The sequence below is a fragment of the Peromyscus californicus genome, unplaced genomic scaffold (assembly GCF_007827085.1).
Source record: "Peromyscus californicus insignis strain IS unplaced genomic scaffold, ASM782708v3 Scaffold_12__1_contigs__length_115047231, whole genome shotgun sequence".
NCBI lineage: Eukaryota > Metazoa > Chordata > Mammalia > Rodentia > Cricetidae > Peromyscus > Peromyscus californicus.
In genome coordinates, this window is record NW_026294413.1 from 45,063,290 (window position 1) to 45,087,789 (window position 24,500).

Below are 24,500 nucleotides of genomic sequence, written 5' to 3' on the forward strand. Positions count from 1 at the left end.
CTTTATGTCATGCCAAGCATCAAGTGCTCCCCTGATATTCCAATATACCTCAAAGTGTGTTTTATACAATGTCCCTCCTCTCGGATGCATTGAAGGAGGCACAAACACATGCTAGAAACACCACATGCCACTCCTGACCCTTGGAGTTATACTCCATGCTGGCACTGGAGTAAAGGGTCTAAAAAGTAGTACTATACGGACTTGGGAAAGGCTGCCCAAGCCTGAGGACCTGAGTTCAAATCTCCAGCACCCACATAAAAAATGAAAGTCAGGTATGGCCTTAACCACCTGCCACTTCAATGCTGTGGGAGTCTGAGGAAGGATGTAGTCTAGCTAGCTCCAGGTTCAGTGAGAGAAAGAATCACAGAGCAGCACACCCAATATCCTCCTTGATATCCATATGGCCATGAGCACCTGCTCACATATGTATACATCACACACACACACACACACACACACACACACACACATTCACACATTTTTTTTTAAAGCCATATTACACCCTGAGAACAGAAGCTATCATCTTACTGGAAACAGATGACTGTGATAGCAAGTTCTTATCCAATCACTGTCCAGGACCAGAGCCAAAATGAGTGGGGGGGGGGGGGGGGGGGGGGGGCGGGGGCAGGGAGATGACAACGAACTTCGACTTCGATCAAGACCGCTTGGCTATGCATTCCTTCTGTCCCAGCCCCAGTTCTCCCGAACTCAGAGCTCCTGTCAGTATCCTGAAGATGAGTTTAAGAGCGTGTTTATCTGTTTCCACACCCAGGCCTGCATTGATGAAATCTCCTTTCTTTGCTTACTACACACAGAAAAGTCATGCTATAAATAGACTTCTTTACTTTCTTTATCTCGCTGTTTCCCAAGTTCTTTGGATAAAGGAACCCTTTGAGGCACAGCAAGTGGGAACATTTTATGAAACCTGAGTTCTGTGGAACACACGTTGGACAGCATCGACCCACTGCGCTCCTCGGGGTAGCTACCTCTGTGATCCTGTCAAGCCTGTCAAGTTGTCAAGCATGAAATGTCAATAATATAACATACACAACACCATATTAGCTTGTCCCCATGCCTTTAAGTAATTCGTTCTCCCCTTTAAACTAACTGTACATTTTTAAAGGGGAAAAACCATATCATGAAAAATTAAACAGTAGCACATAGAAGACATTAAAAATAAGATTTTTTTAATGCCACAATTAGGAAAGAACTCAACTATAATATCATGGCCACTTATAGACCTAAAAAGAAATCAGTTTCTTAGGTACATGGCCAAGGGGGAAAAGTAACAACAAAAATTACTGGATTGGGACCGTGGACAGTATTCTACAAAGGTACACAATTTTGAGGAGTCAGATAATTGAATCGGAGCCTGAGCCTGATCATCTGCACCACTAGGATTTCTGGTCAGTCTCAAGGCCACCAGCCCAACCGGTTTTCAGTCACAGCCATGCCTACACAGCAGAGTCACTGTGAGGAAACACCAAACACCCTGAGATGATGCCTGAGAAGTTGACGAGACTGGGACTTTGAAACCAATAATGCGTACTTGGGGAGGTGACAAGTTGGATACTGGGATGGAGCACCTTTAACAGTGCTGCTTGTATGTTGTAGCTAGCTCTGCTGGGACGTTAACTCAGAGAGGCAGTCTTTCTGACGTATGGTTCCGTAGCTTGCAAGCCAGGATGACGCATGTGTCTACACAGTGAATCAGAAAGTATGTGGCTAATTCTCACCACAGACAAATGCAGGTTTATGATACTATGCATCCATGTTGCATTAAAGAATTAAAAAAAATATTTCTTCATCTTAAAGTAGTTTAGACCAAGAATGAGCCCAAATTTGAAGACTCTACGTGTCTCCCTGTATCTTCTGTCTGTGCCTATTATCTGTGGTCTGTATTTTGTCTGTCTGTCTGTCATTCGTCTATTGTGTGTGTCTGATGCCTGCCATTTCTTTTTTATGTTTTTGTTTTGTTTTATTTATTTGTTTGTTTGTTTGTTTGTTTGTTTATTGAGACAGGATTTCTCTGTATAGCCCTGGTTGTCCTGCAACTCACTCTGTAGACCAGGTTGATCTTGAACTCAGAGATTTGTATGCCTCTGCCTCTGGGACAATTCCCCCCATTTGTTATTCTTGGGTATTTTCATACATGTATATAATAAGTTGTAGTCATTTTCTCCCCAGTTGCTTCATCTTTTTGTGTTCGTAAACTATTTCATCTTGGCTACTCTGTCTTTTTAATATCCATACACTTCACATCCAAGTACCTGAAACTTCAGAGTTTGCCTAGGGTGTGATCTGGGTCCCCCGTAAGAGAGATTCAAAAGAATTAGGCAATTAGGCAGTGACATCAGAGACTGTGGTGGTACAAGGTTGAGTGTATCAGGAACAGAAGGAGACCTGAGGAGAAAAGGCCTTGTCATTCTGTGTGAAGATCACTGGCAGACCAGCAGACATCTGGATCTGGGGTGGGAGCAGCTGAAGCGTCAAGATTTTCTTAGAGCCTTCTTGGGAAACACAAAGAACTCAGAGACCAGAAATTCTTTACATCGCACTGTGCTGGACCTACAGGGGCCTCCCGCCCATGTCCGTCACTTCACAGACAAGAATCTACCCTTTGGACAGCCTTTTGTCTTCTTAGAGCAAAGCACCTTGGTTTTGCTTGTGTGACATGCCTTATTTAATGGAATGTTTAGTCTTACAGACATTCAAACTCATTTCAAAGATCGCTCCTTGTTCCCCACACTTCCCAAGACTTTGGAATTCTAAGACAGCAGACAGAAGCAGGGTACTGTTCATCAGCTGACAGAAGAAAGGAAAATAAGATTAGCTTAGACTAACCTAACTACCTGAGCCCTTTAAAAGGAGGATGTCAGAGAGATTCAACTTGAGACAGTGAGAGTTTCTCCCCTGCTGAGGTGGAGGAAAGGACTTGACAGACCTTGAGGGTAACCTCTAGGGGGCAACTGGAGTCCCCTGCCAAGGGCTGGAAAGAAAACAGGGTCCCAGTCCAACAACCACAAAACTCACAACCACTACTGTTGTGAGGTATCCACCAAAGAAGATTGCTTGGGCATGGGTTTAAACCCATAGAAAGTCTGTATTAGCAGGCCAATGACTACACTGGGTGTTTGGGATCCGCGTGGAGTCCCAAGTCTTTCCCAGGGTGAGCTCTTAAGCATGGAAAACCATATCCTGGGTTGACATACTTCAGTTAACAAGAACAGTTAGCCAGAAGCAGAACTACAGAAGCCAAAAAGCAAGGTTGGTACATTTAGAGACTTTCCCAGAACCATGGACTTTGATGGATTAGGTCTTTGTTTTCATTTTGGCAGGTGGTGTTGTCTACGTGCTGAGTTTTATGGCCTATTTCCATCATGGAGTCAGTTGTGCTAAGGTCTGGGGGTCTGTTACAGTGCCAACCCAAGGAATCTAGGAATCAGATATCTTCATCATTGAGCCTTCCACAAGGAGGTAGTTGGCTTGGACCTCCTTAACTGTGCCCCTCTGCAAGGACCCGTCTCACGCAGAGAGCGCAGTAGTCTACAGAGTAAGCAAATGTTTAGAACAATGACATTTTGTACAACATATTGGCACAATCCATAGTGTGCTTTAAAATAAATCCCCTAGCCTTTACTAAATAGATACCTTAAGAATTTCATTGTTTTAGCCAGGCATGTTGGCTTAAGCCTTTAATCCCAGCACTCAGGAGTCAGAAGCAGGTGGATCTCTGAGTTGGAGGCCAGGCTGGTCTACAGAGTGAATTCCAGGACAGTCAGGGCTACACAAAGAAACTCCATCTCAAACAAACAAAAACAGTGAACAGAAAAAAATAATCTCATTTTTTTTGGGGGGAAATTTTAGTAGTATGCTTGTAAGGGTTCTGTTTTCCTCTGGAAATATGTGTGTGCCTGTGTGTGCATATGTGTACATGTGTGCACTGCATGTGTGCATGTGTACACTGCACGTTGCATATGTGTGCCATGTGTTTGTAGCTTTGGACAAATACACTGGGGTTGCTGTTGCTGTTGTTGTTTTAAGAAAGTAACTTTTAACTCTATCTTTTCTTGTTCTCAGCATGTGGCACAGACTATCCTGGAACACACACACATTCTTTCTTGGCCTCCTGAGTGCTGGGATTACAGGTATGTGCCACCACCCCTTCTCCACTTGGAGATTTCAATTCTTCCTCTTACCATCTGGATTCTGAGATCTCCTAACATGGATTTCTGTCACGGGGATGAAGATCTGACCTCAGGGTGTTACAGTAGCTGTTTTTGAGCCTTTCCCCAGAACTAAACTGTTGGGAATTTCCTGTTATCTTCATGTCAACCCATAGGCTTCCATGATCCCTCCTCCCCAGCGCCTAAGCACCCCCTTTTGTCTTTAATATGAAAACTGGATATGAACTCCACCAGCATCTACTTCTCTGTTTATTACCTCTGTTCCTAACCTAATCCTAAGCCTGCTTTCTAACTTTAGTAAGTCATTTGTCTTAGTAAGAATTTCTGTTGTGTGATGAAACTCCATAACCAAAGCAACTCGGGGAAGAAAGGGTTTATTTCACTTACTCTTCCACATCACAGTTCACCATTGAAGGGAGTCAGGACAGGAACTCAAGCAGGGCAGGAACCTGGAGGCAGGAGTGGATGCAGAGGCCATGGAGGGGTGCTGCTTACTAGCTTGCTCCTCATGGCTGGCTCAGCTTTCTCTCTCTCTCTTTCTTGTTTTGTTTTTGTTTGTTTTGAGACAGGATCACAGTGTGTAGCTTTGGCTGTTCTAGAACTTACTATGCAGATCAGTCTGGATTCAGAGATCTGCCTGCCTCTGTGTCACAAGTGCTGAGATTAAAGATGTGTGCCCCTACACCAGCTTTCAGCCTGCTTTCTTATAAAACCCAAGATCACAAGTTCTGGGGTATCCCCACTCACAATGGGCTGGGCCCTTTTCCAACTATCACTAATTAAAAAATACGTCCTACAGGCTTGCCTGCCTATAGCCTATTATTATGAGGACATTCTCTCTCTCTCTTTCTCTTTCTCTCTGTCTCTCTCTCTCTCTCTTTCTCTTCCTCTCTCCCTCTCAAATAAAATTTTAATGATTTATTTTTATTTTATGTGCATTGTTGTTTTGCCTATATGTATGTCTGTGTAAGAGTTTCAATCCCCTGGAACTGGAGTTACAGACAGTTGTGAGCTTTTCCATATGGGTGCTGGGAATTGAATGTAGGTCCTCTAGAAGAGCAGCCAGTGCTCTTAACCACTGACCCATCTCTCCAGCCCCTGGAGACATTTTCTCAGTTGAGGTTCCCCCATCTCAGATGGCTTCAGCTTATGTCAAGTTGACATAAAACTATCCAGGACCATTTGTATGCCAGTATCCTCTCATCTCAGATGCACAAGTACATCACAACATACATCAAGCCCTCATCACAGGGCAGGCCCTGAAGCTACAATGAGGAATCCTTAGCATTTCTGTCTCCACTTGCCAGAAATTCATCTGCAGGTACAAACAATACTGTTTCCCAGATGAAGCAGGATCCACATGCAGGTAACAGATGGAAGTTGATGCAAATAGGAACAATGAGCTTCAGTGTTCACAACCAGACATCCCAGCGGGCACACAAAGCATGGAACTGGAATGGAGGTGCAGAAACCATTTCAAGACCCAAACAGACATCAGTAGAGTCTGTTGGGAGGTGGCAAGGTAGCAAAAGAACCTGGAAGGAAATGTAGATATCATTTAATTTCTGGTGCATGTCTGCGTGTCTGTGTCTCTGTCTCCGTGCCTCTGTGTGTGTGCCTGTGATCACAGCAAAGGTCAGTCTCAGTTATTTGGAGATTAGAGCATCGGTAAGAGAAAGACAAGGATTTCCACATGGAAAATAACAACTCTGACCCAGTTACCAGAAGTAGGACACAAGGCAGAGGCAGGGTCCTTAATACAAACGGTAAATCTAGAGCAATACAGAAATTCCATGTCATCCTGCAAATCTATCTGAACAAGCATGCAAATGTGTATGCAGCCTGTTAACCACAGCACTGTGGATAACTGACGAATGTAGAAACAAATGAACAGTCCCCGGTAGAGTTCCAATCACAAACATGAGGAAGAACATACAGCTCGGATTTCCAAAGTATCCTGTTACTTGAAAGAAGCTGAGATACATGACAATCTGAAAGGTTTGAATACACTGGTGCAGAGACAGACAGACAGATACACACACACACACACACACACACACACACACACACACACACACACACACACACAGGTGGGGGTGGGGTGGGGAGGAGCACATTCATACCCCTGCATTCAGGAAATCAGCAAGAATCTGGAGACATGGGTCAGAGGTAAAGAGTGCATTCTGTTTTTGCAAGTTCGGTTCCCAGAACCTACATGGCAGCTCACAAGCATCTGTAACTCCAGCTCCATGGGATGTGATGCCTTCTCCTGGCCTCCTCAAGCATCATGCATGCAGGTGATGCTCAGACATTCATGCAGGCAACATGCTCATTCACATAAAATAAAAGTAAATTTTAAAATCTTTTTTTAAAAAAAAGAAATGATTTCCAGGACAGGCTCCAAAGCTACACAGAGAAACCCTGTCTCAAAAAACCAAAAAAAGAAAAAGAAAGAAAGAAATAATCCTAAGTATTTCAAACAAATATAGCACAGCTATTGATTAAAAATTGATGCATAGCCTAAAGGAGAGGATAACTTCACCCAAAAGCAATCAACTTTAGGAAATCAATAACTTCTATGGAAGAGAGAGAGAGAAAGAGAGAGAGAGAGAGAGAGAGAGAGAGAGAGAGAGAGAGAGAGAACACAAGAGCACTCTGGGGGAGGGTCTGCCTCCAACCAACCCCCAGTACTCCGGCTCTACCAGGACAGCCTCTTAGGGCAGTTCCTTCTGAGCTCTCATTAGGTTAACAGACGGTTCTAAAACGGCAGTTTGTGGTTATCTTAGCAAATATTTCACAGAATAACACATTGTTTTCAGGGGAGGGGTCATTTGTTATTCCTTTTTTGTATTGTGTCCAGTTTTTTAGATGCACGTCTCTTCTGTAAACCCTAGAGAGCTGGAGCTTTGCTCTGTAACCATAATATTTTCAGAAATACTCTAAGAATGGCTTCATTTCGAACTGTTTGGAGAGTATACTTAAGACTGAATGAGGAAGAATTTTGTTTAGTTTTGTTTTGTTTGTTTTGTTTTAGATGAACCTTCAAGGGAAACTATGTAGTAAGTACCTTTTAAAGAAGCTCGCTTAGAACTTCATCAGGAACCAGCGTTTCTTGGGGATCCTTCAGATTGTCCGGGCCTCACCTGCTTGGTCGTCCAGATCCTTCCATGGCAAGTCTGTGGGTTCAGGCTACAGTTTCCTGCAAACACGATCCGGCAGCATCTGCCATTGGAACATGGCAGTCTCAGGCTTGTTGATCAGGAGGCAGAGTGTAGTGGAAACATTCTGGCGTACAACCTTACCTGTGAGGACAGGGCCAAACTCTTGATGGAATGGAGCTTTGGCTAGATGCTTCGCTGATCTGTGTGTGTGTGGGGGTGGGGGGTGCGGAGAGGAAGCCCTAGTTTTGCAAGGCAGTTCGGGCGTGATACCCCGGTATCCCTTTCCTGCTTCCCTCCCCTCTCTCACACCTCCTCCCTGAGTCACATTCTTCTTGGTACTTGACTTCAAGTGTTTGCTTCAGAAACTGCGTTAGGGTGAACACAGGCTAAGTCGATCTCCAATATAGAATACTGTCGCTCCGATGAAGGCACAATTCAGAGGGAAAATGGATTAAGAGACGTGTTGTAAGGTTGAGAACAGAGCTCCGTTTGCTTCCGTTTCCATGAAACACAGCAAAATGGTCAAGACTCCACACGCAGGAGAAACAACAGCAGAGAAGACCTCAATGCTCCCGGGTCTTCCCTGCCCTTCCCCCCCCCCATCCCCCATCTCTTGTCCACTTTATTTCTGTTTTTCTGCTTCTCTACTTTATTTCTGTTTTTCTGCTTCGCTTTTGCCTCCGCGGCACTTCATCTTCTGTAGATGATAGAGAAACCAAGCGCTGAGGCTGCTGAAGGGGACTCTCCCACCTCCTCACATCGCCCGTGCAAACATCTCCATGAAGGAAAACCCCTGCTTTCTCTGCAGCCGGGATCCCCAGGTCCTCCACAAGGAAAGATTTGTGGCTTTGCAGAAAGACTGATTCTGTATGGCTCTACTACATCCTTCTTCTCATGTGGGCATCAGTCTACCTGAAGGAAACTGATTTTCCACCCCTCGGGGCAGTAATGTTCAGAGTCAGACACTGGCTAGGGAAAACTAGCACTCTGTAACCGAGCCAAGACTGGGTTGGGTAATTCCCTTTGCTTCCAGAGTGTAATACTATCCGGCCGAGGTATCACATAGCACACAGGCTCTGATCAGTGATAAATATGACATCTCTGTCTTGATCATTTGTGCCCTGCCTCTGTTCCCCAATTCGCTCGAAGCTTACATTACACATTATATTGTATAAGTCTGATCCTCTGTATACGCAATTTCCACATCATGAATTCAAGCAACTACTAATAAAAATATATGCTAAAGTAATTACATCTGTACTGAATGTGTCTAGATTTTTTTTTGCTTATCATTATTCCCTTAAAAACATATAATAATATTTATGTAATATTTACATAGTATGACATATCATAAGTAATCTAGAGGTAATTCAAAACATATAGGAGAGTGTGTAGAGATTATATGAACTATGGCACCGTTTTATACAAGGGACTCGAGCATCTATAGATTTTGCCATCCACATGTCGGGGCGTGTCTTGGAAACAAACCTCACAGATGCAAATCATTGACTGCATATTAATGAATGTAATGGGCATTTTATAGACTGTAAAAAATTCTGCAGGCTTTTTTAGCATCCTATCCCCAAGGAGAAATTCTCATTTCCACTTCTAAAATGTCTAGGAAAAGACTCCCATTAGCACTGAATACACCCTTTCTAAAGGAACAAGAAATCAGCATCCAGCTAAGGAATCTGAAGACCACTGGACAAATGAGACATCTGAAGAAAAAGGAGGAATCATCCAGAGAAAATGTCCCAAGAAAAAGAGTAAATTGGTCAATTGGTATATCACATTTCCAACAGGATAAAATTTCATAAATCTTCCCAAATGTTTGTTTCTGCTGTTCTCTACAGACACATAACACAAATGGTCTTTATGTAGTCCCAGTTCAATTAAAAATTAAAACTGGAGTTGGAGTGTGGTTCTCTCCTTCTCTAAACCCAAGCATGCTTTGTTAAATGAAAATCCAAAATTTCTGCCTCATGTCAGAAGAGCCACCTGATATGGAACAGAAGAAAAATCAAAATTAAGGGACTATTCTTTTGCCACTAATATCATAATTCTTTGGTTTTATTTTGACTCTTTAATACTTTTCTTAAGGTATAAATATTTCAAAATTTATAAAATTAATATATATTTTAAACTTATTGTCATGATATTAATGGTCATATAGAGTACTAATTCTAGAAAAAGGTTTCATCTAGCTCCCTGTATATGATTTTGGGTTTGAGTCTCTATCAGGTAACTAGGAATTAAGTTTTTGTATTCTGAATGTATTTAACAATTTGTAGTCCTTTAACCTCTTTGAGATCTGCTGCATATGACATTTAGAATGTTTAAGTTTTCTGCAATGAACTATGACCATGCCTAACAGTGATCTTTGAAGTTTCCAAAAGGAGGATGGGGCCCCACAATGATGATTCCACGTGCATTGCGGTAACGCCACTAAGCTGACAAACACCACTCAAAGATTGGCTTTGGACTACAAACTGCTCAGGACCATTTCAAGGTGGCTAGCTGAGACAGTCCAGCCTCACAAACTACTCTAACCAGGACTTGAGACAAGCCCTACAGTTTCCCATTACACAGAGACTGAACAACAAATGATACATCTAGCTCTCCTAGGACTTGACAATTACCCCAGTTCTTTTCAGGGTCCCCTAAAGTTGCTGTCACCCCACAGACAATGGAAGTAATTTTAAGAACAGGACACCCAAATTCCCAAGAGGCGGGGCAGGTGTTTTTGGTCATTCAGTGGGTTATGGATATTTAGGAATGTTGGTTATAAGTTGTTATTGGTAATGGTCAGAAAAAAAGCTGAACAAAAGAGATTAGATTCAGGGATCTTGTTCTGAAAAAAAAAGGAGGGATATAGAAATGATAGGCTAAAAGGGTAGATTATTGAATCTACTTTTTAACTAAAAAAGCAACTACTAGTCTTAAATATTTTACATTGGTATGGATTTTTGTATATTGATACAAATTTGAGGTTATTTTTGTTATACTGTATGTATATCTCTACTCTTATTTAAGATATTTTTATATATTGACACAAATTTAAGGTGATTTTTGTTAGAACCTACTATACATACATTTCTACTCTTGTCTAAGGTATTGTACCTATATAGCTCATTTAACAATGTAATGTAAATTTCTAGTCCTTGAAAGTTATTATTACAAACTATTTAGGATAATAAAGAAATGCAGGTTAGTGGTTAGTCATCTATTATAGTCAAACTTGTAGTCACATTAGGTATGTTTTTAAGGACAAACAGAGATATATGTTAGATAGACAGGTGATCTTCAAACACTTCAGAGATCTACAGAATATGGTATTTAAGATGTTTTAATAACATATGATTCTTTTTTTTTATGACAATGAGACACATCTACTCCTGGCAGCACTGATCTACTTCAGAGAAAATGATGGGCATCGAAGAAACCCCATATGGAGTTTAATTTCTTTGTGGCAGAAGTTAGCCACTGGGCAAGAAACTGCCCTTGCCTTGACTGCTGACAGTTGCTGTTCAAATTGGACAAACAGGACACAAAAGAAACTAACTGCCAAACTTCATCAAGACACAGTGGGACAATCCTTCAAAATTCCTGCTCCATAAAAATGTCTGTCAGACATTCTAGGCCTGTAGGCTGAAGATGGATGCCCCAACATTACAGAGGAATCTTAGGTGACTGTCCAGGCAGCCAGTTGTTTCTGTCGTTTCTTACTTTTGGAAGTTGTCTGTGCTATACTTCTCGTTTACTCAGGTAATATTATATCCTTCTCAGGTCTTTGATAGAGTTGAAGACTAGATAGTTGTAGTTTTCCCTGTTACCAAATTCAGAAAAGAAACTCACAAAAGAGGTGTAAAGTGTATAAAGTTGAGAGACATAAAAAGATAGTTTGGGGTTGGTAATGCAAGTTAGGATAGAAAGTGAATTAAGTACAACACTTTGGACTCACCAAGGTAAGACAGATAATGAAGTATTTTCTCTGAATTTGTCAAATGCAAATGGAGTGGACATTGTTAATGTAATTCTTGCCTGTATATATTTGTATATAATTATTGTAGTTATTGTATATAGTTTTACTATGTTAGTTAAAATCTTTGCTTTTTTATTGTGTTCTGACAAATAAAGCTTACTTGGAGTCAGAGGGTAGAGCCTGCCCTAGCTGACCAAAATTAACCATAGAGGTTTGGAGGACTGTAGACAGAGAGGAGATAGGAAGTAGTAAGGTGGGGCAGAGAAAAGCTCTCAGCCCTTTTGGTTGGAGGAATTGTAGAGGTAGGAAGCAACTGGCAGCTGCTCCCTGCTTCTCTGATCTTTCTTGTTCTTACCTTGATATTTAACTCCTGACTTTTTAATTGTTAAAGATTAATTAGATTAATGCTTCAGAGTGTGAGGACCCAGGCTTAGGGATACTCATCTTTTCCTTGGCACTTAGTCCCAGTTCCCCCACTTGTGACACTTAGTCCTCATTTCCCCCACCATATATCTTTTTTTTGTCATAAATGAGAAACTCAGTATCTTAAGAGAGAAGATAGAGGCTGACATGAATAACAGACTTTCTCTATTCTACCCAACTGCTTCCTCCTACCCCCTGCCTTCTTCCTTCCTGTCTTTATCAGAAAGGAATCTATCCTCCTGGTTAGAACATCTGCTATAGATGCCCCACACCCCTAATTTGTATATTGAAGCATAATCCCCAATATGAGGGTATTTGGAAGTTGATCAGAAAGATCGAGCCCTGGTGAAACAAGATTAGCGTTCTTATAAAGAGACCCTAGAGACTTCCTTCACCCTTTCAAACAAGTAATGGCACCATGAAACTAACTGTCCCTAAAAGCTCAACCCAGAGCCAATAAATGAGAATAAACACAATGTGTCCAGAGCCCAGAGCTGCTGTGGGGTAGTAACAGCAAGTTCTCGCTGTGTGTGACACCAACAAACTCCCCGTCACTGAATACAAGAGACACTCTTCACCGTTATCTCCCATGACCCGTGTGCAGCAGCTAACATCCACCTCTCATTGACAGCTCTTTGCTGTTGCTACTGTTTCTGTCCACTTCATGTGTATGGGTGTCTTGCCTGCATGGATGTCTGTGTACTATGTGTGTGAAGTGCCTGAGAAGGTCCGAAGAGGATGTCAGATCCTTTGGGACTAGAGCTACAGTTGATAGTTGCCATGTGGGTACTGGGAAACAAATCTGAGTCCTCTGGGAGAGCAGACAGTGCTCATAACTGCTGAGCCATCCGACAGTCCTTTCTTGGCTTTCATTGTCTTTCTTTCTCATGGTCTTCATTCTGTTCTACCTGTAGGTCTCAGTATCTGTCCCAAACTTGCCTTCCGTTGCCTGCCATTTAGACTTCACAGCTTTGATCTCTACTCTCATCTGATGCTTCACTCGACTCCTACCTGATTTCACTTGTCCTAGTTAGGGTTTCTACTGCTGGGATAAAGCACCATGACCAAAGCAACTTGGGGAGGAAAGGGGTTATTTAGATTATGCTTCCACATCATTGTTTATTACCAAAGGAAGTCAGCATTCAAACAGGTCAAGACCTGGAGGCAGGAGATGATACAGAGACCATGGGTTGGTGCTGCTTACTGGCTTACTCCTCAGGGCTTACTCAGCCTGCTTTCTTATAGAACCACCATCCCAGGGATGGCACCATTCACAATAGGCCCCTTCCTCCATCAATCACTAATTAAGACAGTGCAGTACAGGGTCGCCCACAGTCGGATTTTATGGAAGCTTTTTCTCCATTGAGGCTCCATCTTCTCTGATGATTCCAGCTTGTGTCAAATTGCAGTAAAACCAGCCAGAATAGCTGAACACTTGTCAACTTGACACACAAATATATCACTGTTAAGCCACAACTTTTCCTTCCTTGTTCATCCCCAAGATCCCACATTAATATAAACATCACAATAGAAAACATTTGACAAACCTAAAAAGTCCCACAGTCTTTATAAATCCCAATACTTTAAAATTCAGTCTCTTTTAAAAATCCAAAGTTGGCGGGCACCACTACCTTTATTCCCAGTACTCAAGAGGCAGAGGAAGGCAGATCTCTGTGGGTTTGAGACCAGCCTGGTCTACATAGAGAATTCCAGGACAGCCAGAATTATATAGAGAAACCCTGTCTCAAAAACAACAACAACAAAAAATCCAAAGTCTATAATTGTGAGCTCCTATAAAACACTTTCTTACTTTAAGAGAGAAGAACCAGGGCACATTCACAGTCAGATCAAAGCAAAACCAAACTCCAGCAGTGTAGATTACTCAGTGACCGATATCTGGAATTCACTCACAATCTGGGCTTCTCTAAGGGGTCTGGGTCGTTTCCCAGGCTCCACCCTTTACAGCACACACAGCTCCTCTAGGCTCAGGCTGACTCCACACCAGCTGACTAGTGTCTGTTCTTGGTGGTCATCCCATGGAACTGGCATCTCCTAAGTACTCGAGTTGCTCCTGTAACTGGGCTGTACTTTTACCAATAGCCTCCCTGGGCTCTCTTCAGGGTGCCAAGCCTCAACTTCTCTACATGACCCCTTCGATCCTGGGCCTTTAACTGCCACTGAGGCTGCACCTTCATCAACGACCTTGTTTGGCCTCTCACAGTGCCAAGTCTCAGCTTCTCTCTATGACCCCTTCATGCCTTCAAAATGAGTACCACCTGGATGACTCTTACACTACCACACTCTTACAAGACCACTGCCAGCATGAGGAACAGCCTTGTCAGCCTCTTGGGACATAGCTTCTGTGTGCTGACTCTGAGGAAACACTCCCTTCAATGAGGAAAGACTTCATCTCAATGATGCTGATCTCTTCTCCATCACCTCTAATTTCTCAGCTCCTGCTGACCAGCATTGATTGTCCCAGCAAAGCAAAGCTTTCACTTTAGTGGTTCTGGTCTCTTGTTAATCACCGCTGATTCTTCAGCTCTAGCTAATCAGAACCACAGATTCTTAACCCAAAATACGCAACAGCCTCAATAGAGTCTTTAACTGACTCTCAAAACTTCCCTCCAATACTTTACAAGCCAGGCCTCCAACATCTGCATTTCTCCCAACATTCTTTATCTTCCAAGCTCCCATAGAACATCTCACCAAGCTTTGAACACTCAATGGCTTTTCTAGCCCAAAGTTCCAAAGTTCTTCATGATTCTCCCACAAACATTGGTAAGGTCTCTCATAGCAATACCCCACCATGTCTTAGTTAGGATTACTATTGCTGTTATAATGGCTAAAGGAACCCCATTTTTATGCTAGACGTCCATCTTGGTACCCACTAGCCATTTGTCTCTGACTCCAGTCCTTGTAAGATAAGTTCTCAGTAACCCTGACTCAGTGACACTGCCCCCTCCCCAAAATGTACAGCCATGACCATCTACTAACTGATTTTTGCCATCTGTAACCTAATTATGCAGACAGTCAAGGACTGTTTTGAGGTCACCCTGACTACCTAATCTTGGCAGAGCAGAGCAGCTCCCGGCTTGCCTGTGCAGATGCTCAAGGTCTCCTTGTGGTTTTCACCTTTAAATATCCTCCCCTCACCCCACTTTGCACAGCAGTCTCAAGTTCGGCTCAGACATTGTTGTCCTGTTAGCAGTCATAAATAAGTCTTTTAATTATACCTGGATTGAGTCTGCAGTCTTTTCCCAGGGCGTAGGAACTCCATAACACTGTGATGAAAACCCATGACCAAAGCAACTTGGGGAGGAAAGGGTTTGTTTGGCTTACGATTCCATATCATTTTTCATCAGAAGGAAGTCAGGAGACAAACTCAAACAGGGAAAGACCTAAAGACCTAGAGGCAGGAACTGATGTAGATTCTATGAAGGGATGCTGCTTACCGGCTTGCTCCTTATAGCTTGTTCAGCCTGCTTTCTTATAGAACCCGAGGTGACCAGATTTAGGATGGCACCACGTACAATGGGCTGGACCATCCCCTATCAGTCACTGACTAAGAATATGTCCTACAGGCTTGTCTACAGCCCCATCTTATGAAGACATTTTCTCAGTTGAGGCTCCCTCCTCTCTGATGACTCTAGCTTGTGTCAAGTTGACATAAAACTAGCCAGCACATGGCCTCTACATGTGTCCTTGAGTAACCCCTATGGTAGGCTTATGTAAATCTATGTATCTAGACCTTGCCTCAACCCTGAGCCTGGAGATACTTTATGCATGGCCAGATGTACCCAATACTTTAAATAGATGGCTTAGAATGATTTTTATAAACATAGCAAAAACTGGGGACCTAATGGCTCATGCATTAGACATCCAATTATCCATAGGATTCATACCATCTGTCCAAGAATGCCACTTTGGACTTTTCTGTGCATAATATTCTCCCATACAACAGTTCTCTCCCCTTCCTCCTCTATCCACCAAGTTTTATACCCAAATGCAAAACTTCTTTCTCCTGCCTCTAATCCCTCTTGGGTTTACTTCTTTTTCTCTGTTCCCGTTCATTATCCCAGCTGCCCTTTACAGTTCTCTCGCTCTCGCCTCTCAGCATATTAGAAGGCCTCTCTCCTCAGTCTCCTCCTTTCTCAGTTTTAGGCTAGAGTTTGTGTCCTCCAGCCCCGGGCACAGCTTCCCTGTCACCTGGGGCTTTACCACTCCCCCTTCAGGTCCTCCTTCAAGTGACCCTGCTGTCCTTTGGCTGTCCCCAATACACCGGAGCTGATCCCCTCTCTGAGAGCACGCAACATGGAAGCCACCAGGGAAGTGAAAGCACCAGAGGCAAGTGCCAGTTGCCAGGAGATCAAGTGTCCTTACTCCACTGGACCCTCAGGGTTTCTCAGAGTACCTCTGGGCGATTATGCTCTCAGACCCACAGGAGTTCAGAGCCATCACTGTATCTTTAATACCTCGTGTCCTGCTGTAAGAACTTGATTAAAGTAAATATTGTATGAAATATGGAAATGTAGATCAAACAGGATCACATGGGCAGGGAGGGGGAGGAGGAGGGAGGAGAGGAGAAGAGAAGAACTTGGTCAATGTCTGCTTGTGGGTTCATCTTAAGGTGATTGTGAGTTATGAGGCTAAGCTACATCATGTTACATTTTTGTATTTTATTATTTTATTTTATTTTATGTGTATGGGGTTTTTGCCAGTCTGTGTATCTGTGTATCATGCATACCTGTTGCCTTCAAAGACCAGAAGAGGGCATGAGACCCACTAGTATTAGAGTCATAGATGCTTGTGAGCTGCCGTGTGGGTGCTAGTAATTGAACCCAGGTCCTCTGGAAGAGCATCCGGTGCTCTTAACCTCTGAGCCATCTCTCCAGGCTCTGTTACATTGCCTTGTAAATTAAATCCCCTTGTTAACTGTGGTGTTAATTTTTTTTTCTTTCTGCTATAGTAAAATACTCTGTCCAAGCAATTTAAAGGAGAAAGGGCCCGTTTTAGCTCACAACTCAAGGTCCAGTCCATCATGGCAGGAAATCAAGGCAGCAGGAGCTTGGGGCAGTGAGTCACACAGCAGTCACAACCAAGAAGTAAAGAGCGATAAACACATATGACTGCACACCTCCCTTTCTCCATCTACACAGTCTGGATTCCAGCCAGGGTCAGCCTGGCTGGCAGTTAAGATGGGCCTTCCTATAGTAATTAACATAGTTAAGACAATCTCCATGGGCATGCCCAGAGGCTCATCTTCCAGGGAATTACGCATGTCGGCTGACCACACTGTGGGGCACTGTTTCAGGACGGATCATCGTCACCCCTGGAGTGCACTCCTCATGTTCTGACTGGACAAATGGCTAACGGGCCAACGGAGCAGTCAGCTAGCGGTCCTTCAGAAGGCACCATTAAAACGAAACGCCTGCAGTGGAAACGCCGATCACAACAACGTTAGCAGAAGTCCTGTTGTGGAGCTTTCGGCTCCCTCAAGAAGATTGTAAGCAAGATGGCGGATCCGAGATGGATGTCAGAGTAGTCTGAGGTTGAGCGGGTGCTGAAAGAACTTTTGACTCTTTTACTAGAAGTTCCTAAGCAATTTCTAGAAAAACAATACAAAACAACAACAACAACAACAACAACAAAACCCAGCCTCAAACATGAACATGCTTCCCTGGTGAATAATCCGACACACTGTTGCATAATTATTATGAAGTTTCCTCACAGTGACACCTAAGTAGTTCAGAGACGGTTGCTGCATGGCCTAGATGCACCCAGGGCTTTATGAAACCCAGGGTGCATTCATAAATGCACCACAGGCAGATGCCTAATGGATTCACAGAGATGAAAAACAAAAAGCCAAGCACAGCCGAGGCACTTGCACATGTTCGATTGTTTCAGACTCCCCGAATGGCAGTCTCTGGAGAAATGACTTTAACAGAGCATGAATAAGTGGGTGGAAGCTGGGTCTCCGAAGGGAATTAGTGCTGGGAAATAAACAGCTATTTCGGAGAAGTAAAAAATTAGAGCCGACTATTACATTTCCTTTTCCCCCCCTTTTTTTCTCCCACTCTCGTTTTGTTATTTTCATTATGACTATTCTCTCCCCAGAAGGTCTTTTGTTTACATTCAGGAACTCCAGCTAGCCGGCCGATCCTAGCGGCAAATGGCTCCCTGTGAAACAGAGCTGGATAGTGACTGATGCACTGCTCCCAGCCCATTTCACCAAGGCGCCGGCCGACTATCTCTAGAGAAGGATTTTCACACAAATCGAATGTTTTAAAAACTTAAGACCCAGCTATATTTGGATCTGTGAGCTGTGAACAGCGGGGAACCTCTAAGGCGCTAAACCCTGCGACTCTCTCATTACCTCTGTTTTAGGGAGCTGCGTGTGTTCCATCTTTGGAAGCTGCCTCAATTCCTCCGGTGGAAGAACATTTCCCTCCACGGCAGGTAGCCTCTGGCTTTTTCTGACTTCACCCGCAGATGTCACCCAGAAATGACGCATAGCACTCTCAGCTCAATTGACATTGCCACACAAAAGGGTCTCTCCTAGGAAACCTTTTCTGCGCTGCTGAAACATAATGGCATTCCAAAGAAATGTGTTCTTTTTGAGATAATAACTGCAGTTAACTCCCCCACTAGTCTTGCTGAAGTGTTTGACAATTAATCCAGCTTACCACCGGCTCGAAATGATTTGACAATCATTTAACTCTTTGGGGAAATGCTTTTCTCCAGCTTACTAGTTAAGCGTTTCCCCCCTCCTTGTCAATGTATTTTGCACACTGAAATTTCATTTCCTATCGCCTTCTCTATACTTGTCCCCTAAAATACTAACTCATTTTCAGTTGCGTGTGTTTGCAGATATTAAAAACATATGGAATTATCGTGCTCTGGGCTGAGTCACATACCCCCAAATTCATAGGTTGAAGACGGAGCTCTAGTATTTCAGAATATGACTGGGTTTGGAGACGGGGCCTGTAAAAGAGGAGGGAGTCTGATGGAATGGGGTGTGAATGTGGACCTTAATTCAACATGTTGGCTAGCCCAACAAGAAGAGGAGGTTTAGACACACAGAGAAGCTCGCGCACAGAGGAAAGGCCATGTGGGGACACAGAAGGTCGCAAGTCACAGACTTGGAGGGAAACTGAATCTGTTCATATTGTCCACCCTTTGAGGGGTGAAAGTCGGTGAAGCCACCACCCATCATATTCTGAGAGGATAATGTAGAGATCTCTTCCTGTTCCATCCCTTCCGAGGGTTCTTCTAGCTTCAGGTTCCTCATCAGGGATTGGGTTCTTTGTGGCAGCCTCTGGTTCCTTGTCCCACATCAGCTCCCTAGTCTCTTGTGGACCTCAAGTGTTTGCTGTATGCTAGGATTCCACCCTGATGCCTGAAACAACGTCATGAGGCAAAGGAACCGTCACAGGAGGCCACTGCTTGCAGAATAAAGTTACAGTGACTTAAGAATGGACTTAAGGAATCTCTGTCCAGGCAGCAACTCTGCCCTTAGTTCATCATCCACATATCCGTCATTGCTAAATCCAGACTCCCCTGTGGCCATCACTCAACTGTTCCCTTTGTCCTCCTAGTCCACGTGCCCTTACCTGCCACCTTGCCGGTTTCCTGCCTGTACTTTCTATAATTACCAACAGAAAGCAGTCATTTCGAGAACACTGGAGGGGTAAAATATACTATGGGCTAATCACCCACCTGTCACCAACCTGACATTTTTATTTGATGAGATTAAATTATACTTAACAATCAGTCTGCCTTTTAAAAGAGGGAACAAGACACCCAGGGCAGTTTAGAAAGCCCCACACAGAGAGCACAATCCTTTGTGTTCTGCTTCCTCTCAAGGTTCCACACTCAGTCATAGCTGCACAGGGGTGATTCAAATGAACTATTTGCATAGCCCCTCCCCCTCCCCAACCTTCCATCTGACTCAGGTAGAACTGGAGTCCTCCTGGTATCCAGGAAGGATTGATTGCAACCTTATAACACCAGAGAGTTCTCCCAACTCCTGCCTCCGCAGCTCCCAGCTGACCTTCAGTCCCCCAGACTCACCCTGTGCCTTGTGTCCCTGTTGGTCCCTCATTTTGGAATTCATTCCCCCAATTAGCTGTCTGAACCTTGTTCAAATGATGTTTCTATCTGTTTTCATCCTTGTATTAGGCAGGCTTCTCTAGAGGAACAGAACTGGTAGAATGTATATAATATATAATATATATTATATATTCAATGGCTGTATGTCAATGGAAAGGCCAAGAATCCAGTAGTTGTTTCGTCCACGAGGTTGGATGTCTCAGGTGGTCTTCAGTGTATGCCAGAATCCCAAAGAAGTAGGCTCTAGTGCCATGAAGGAATGGACTTGCCAGAGAAAGCAAGAGCAAGCAGGCAAAGAACATAAGCTTTCTTCTTCCATGTCCTTTATATAGGCTGTCTTCAGAAGGTGTGGCCCAGGTTAAAGATGGATCTTCCCAACTCAAAAAGATCTAGATTAAAGTTAAGTCTTTCCACTTCAAGCAATTTAATTAAGAAAAACCCCTCCCAGGTGTACCCAGCTGCCTGGGTTTTAGTTAATTCCAGATGTAGTCAAAGTTGACCACCAAAAACAGCCATCACAACTCTCTTTCAGGCCTACCAGTGATAAGAAAAACATCTCTGATAAACAGAACTAGGGATGAAAGCATTGTCTTTCTGGTCATTGTTTAACCAAAGTGCCTCTGTTCGGCACCGGAAAGAGGGAGAAATGAAATATTTAGTAGTTGACATAGACACCCCCTCCACTCCACATGTAATGCCATGGAGAACTGAAATGCTGAAAAATATTTAAAGAACATTAATCATTTCTTTTGGTTACACTTTTTCAAAGCTAGTTCCAATTAGATTTTTGGAAAAGTTTTACTTGAAAGTTTTTGCATGGGTTAGCATAAGGGTTTTTGTGAATTAGACAAATGAATTGCACAGGACTATTTCTTTTCCTGGATTGAGATTAAAAACAGAATTCTTAGTTTTCTGGTTTCTTCCTCAAAAATGGTAATTTCTCTACTAGTCATCCTTGCCTCATACCCAGAGTTTTCAGAGATCATCTGCCCCAGCCAGTCCTTTAGGAGTAGGGGGTTGCTGGTCCCTTCAATGACAATGTACTGCTAACTGTCATGGATCTTCAAAGGCTCAGCTGAACCTTCATGTGCTTGCCTCTAATGAACATATGTTCTGCTTTAGTTGAGGCATGGGCCATTATATTTTGTTGTAGAATAATCTTTTTGTACACTGTAAAGATGTATCTTTACCAAGGTGCCTTCTGAATGGTTTAATAAAAAGTTGAATGGCCAGTAGCTAGGCAGGAAGAGGCTTGGTGGGATTTCCTGGAACAGAGAGAAGGGGAGATGAATCTAGGTGCGGGAGAGATGCCAGAGGAGACAGAGAGGAAGCAGGACATGTAGGAGGAGAGGTAAAAGCCATGAACCATATGGCAGCATGTAGATTAATAGAAATGGGTTAATTTAAGTTATAAGAGCTGGATAGAAACAAGCCTAAGCTAAGGCCAAGCTTTCATAATTAATAATATGTCTCCGTGTCATTTTTTTTTTTTGTGTGAGCTGGCAGCTCAAAGAAAAATCCAGCTACAATATTTCAAGTTGTTTTTTCTTAAAACATGCATGTGTGTGCATTTGTGTGGGTATATGTGTGTTAACATGCTTTGGGAGGACAGCGGACAACCTCAGGGGTCACCCTCAGCAACACCATCCACATTCTTTGAGGCAATCTCTCATTGGCCTATAACTCACCAGCTAGAACAGCCTGGCTGGGTATCAAACCAAAAGATCCACCTGTCTCTGCTTCCCTGGTGTTGGAATTACAAGTGAGTGCCATCATGATGACATTTTTCCATGTGTTCTGGGTATCAAATCTGAGTCCTCACAACTTGTAAAGCACTTGCTGTACTGATGGGGCCATTGCCTAAGATTGTATTGCAAGACCTATGGGCCCTACTTCATGTCCTCTAAGGTTTTTAAAGACAAGATCATTCATAGTTATTATAAACTTAAATTGTAGCAGGCTTTCTTGGGCTGCCAGCCCCCAAACAATGACACAGAGACTTATTAGTTATAAATGCTTGGCCTTATTTTATGCTTGTCTCACTAGCTCTTATAAATTAATTTAACCTGGTTCTCTTCATCTATGTTTTGTCTCGGGGCTTTTTATTTTTCTTTCATTCTGTATGTCCTTCCTCCATGTCTGTCTGTCTGGCAGCTGCCTGGCTGGCTGGCCCGGGGCGTCTCCCTCTCTTTCTTCCTCATTCTCTTTTGAGCCTAGATTCCTCTTCCTACTTATTCTCTCTGCCTACCAGCCCAGTTTATCTTTCCTCTGCCTAGCTATTGGCCATTCAGCTTTTTATTAGACCAACTAGGCAGGCAAGGTGAAACAGCAACACATCTTTACCTAGTTAAACAAATGCAGCATGAACAAATGCAATGCACCTTTACACAGCTAAAGTAATATTCCGTAACACAAACAAATGCAATACACCTCTACACAGTTAAAGTGATATTCCACAGCATAAATAAATGTAACACATCTTTACATAAAGTAACATTCCACACCACTTAACCGTGATGGAAAGGGTAAACTGCTCAACTGAAAAGTTCCTCCGTGCCACCCCCACCCCACTTTTCTCTCCTACTTGCAGGGATGTCTCCTGTCAATTTTCTCAATTTCTCTATTATTTATCAAGAAGTACATATCTTTTTTTTTTTTTTTCGAGACAGGGTTTCTCTGTGTAAGAACCCTAGCTGTCCTGGGACTCGCTTTGTAGACGAGGCTGGCCTTAAACTTACAGTGATCAACCTGCCTTTACCTCCTGAGTGCTGGGATCAAAGGCGTGTGCCACCACACCTGGCATGAAGTACATATCTTTACATAGAAGGCATGATGAAATTTTTTTTACATTTTTTCTTTTTCTTTGAAACTATATTCTTTTCTCATACAATATATCCTGATTATAGTTTCCCCCCTCTATTCCTCTCAGTTCCTCCCCATCTCCCCTCCCCTCCAGATCCACTCCCTTTCTGTCTCTCATTAGAAAAACACAGGGTTCTAAGAGATAACAACCAAAGATGACAAAATAAAACATAATAAAATAAAGCAAAAACTATCATATCGAAGTTGGACACAGCAACCCAACATGAAGAAAAGAGTCCCAAGAGCAGGCATGTGGGATGACTCATCCCGAACAGGCTTGAGGGCCAGCCGGCCCAAACCAGTAAAAAGGATACTTTCTGAGAGCCGACCGGGGTCTGCCCAACAGCCTTAGCAACAGCAGCTGAGACACGATCTGGAGATGACCTGGAACAATAAGAGGCAGCCATGTCCCACCAGCAGATGCATATTCATCAGACCTCCCCCTAGGGCGGGGTGGAGGGTATATGAGGCTTGCCTCTTCCTGAATAAACTGAGCTTGTTGTTTCGACATTCTCCCAGAGTCTGTATGGTTTGACTCTGCGCCTACCCCCCCCCCCCAAGGGAACAACAGCACAGGACCCTGCCACACGGGCACAAGAGTCAGAGACCGACTCATTCTCACAGTCAGGAGTTCCATAAAAACACTAAGCTAATAACTATAATGCATACACAGAAGACATGGTGCAGACCCATGTAAGCCCTGTGCTTGCTGTTTCGGTCTGTGTGACTCTTAGCTTTGCTCGGTTGGTTCAGAGGGCCTTGTTCTCCCAGTGTCCTCCATCTCCTCTGACTCTTACTATCTTTCTGCTTCCTCTTTCACGGGATTCCCTGAACTCAGAGGGGAGGGATTTGATGATCTCCAATTTAGACTCCCTTTCTGTCTGCATAGTATCTGGTTGTGGGTCTCTGGATCTGTTCCCATCTGCTGCCAGAGGAAGACTCGATGAAGGTGACTAGATAAGATACTGATTTATAAGAACAGCATTTCATTAGAAATCATTTTATTGATTTTTTAAAAAATCAGTAGTATTTGGTTCTACCCTAGGTCCCTGGGCTATCTAGTCTCTGGTTCTTAGTAACCCAAGTAGAGTAGGGGATGGGTTCCATCTTACAGAGTGGGCCTTAGGTCGCATCAGACCTTGGTGGGCTACACCTACAAGTTCTGTGCCACCACTGCCCTAGCATACTATGCAGGCAGAACAGAATGTAGGCCCAAGGTTTTGTGGCTGAGTTGGTGTCCAGGTTTCTCTTTGTGTAGCCTGCAGAATACCTTCCCACACCAAAGACACTAGAATGTAAGGGTAAGGGTTCCATGGAGGCACCGGCTCTACTTCTCCATTTTCAATGAGTTGTATGGGTGTTGTCCTCAGCACTGGAGCCCCACTGTCAGTTTGTGGAGAGCAGCCTTTTGTCTTAGCAACAGCCTGGATTGTTTGGGGATCTCCATGGGAACCCATGGCCAACAACTCAATTGAATGCACCTTGTCTCACCACTGGAAACCTCGCCTGCCTACAAGAGACAGCCAGTTGAGACCTGGTATCCTCCATTACTAGGAGTCTTCATTAGGGTCACCCTCATAGATTCCAGGAAGCTTCCACTGTACTGTTTCTACACCACCCCACAAATGCCCCCCAATTCCAGCTGTCTCCCCCCACACTCTTTCCCTCCACTCCACCTCCTCCCACACACCTGATTGTCTGCTCCCATCACCACCCTCCCCCCTGTCTGCCCGTAAAATCTAACTCTTCCCCCCTCCCAGGGAGATCCATGTG

The 24,500-nt window shown here is 43.5% G+C and overlaps 1 protein-coding gene across 2 annotated transcripts in view; it reads right to left on the reverse strand.

Moving 5' to 3' along the window:
- Vwa8 (von Willebrand factor A domain containing 8) overlaps positions 1-18,305 on the reverse strand; it is a 411,314-nt gene extending 393,009 nt beyond the window's left edge. For both annotated transcript variants that reach the window (XM_052732663.1, XM_052732664.1), the window contains exon 1: positions 18,130-18,305. The gene's annotated coding sequence lies outside the window, so the exon portion shown is untranslated. The remainder of the gene's footprint in view (positions 1-18,129) is intronic.
- Positions 18,306-24,500: the final 6,195 nt, after the last annotated feature.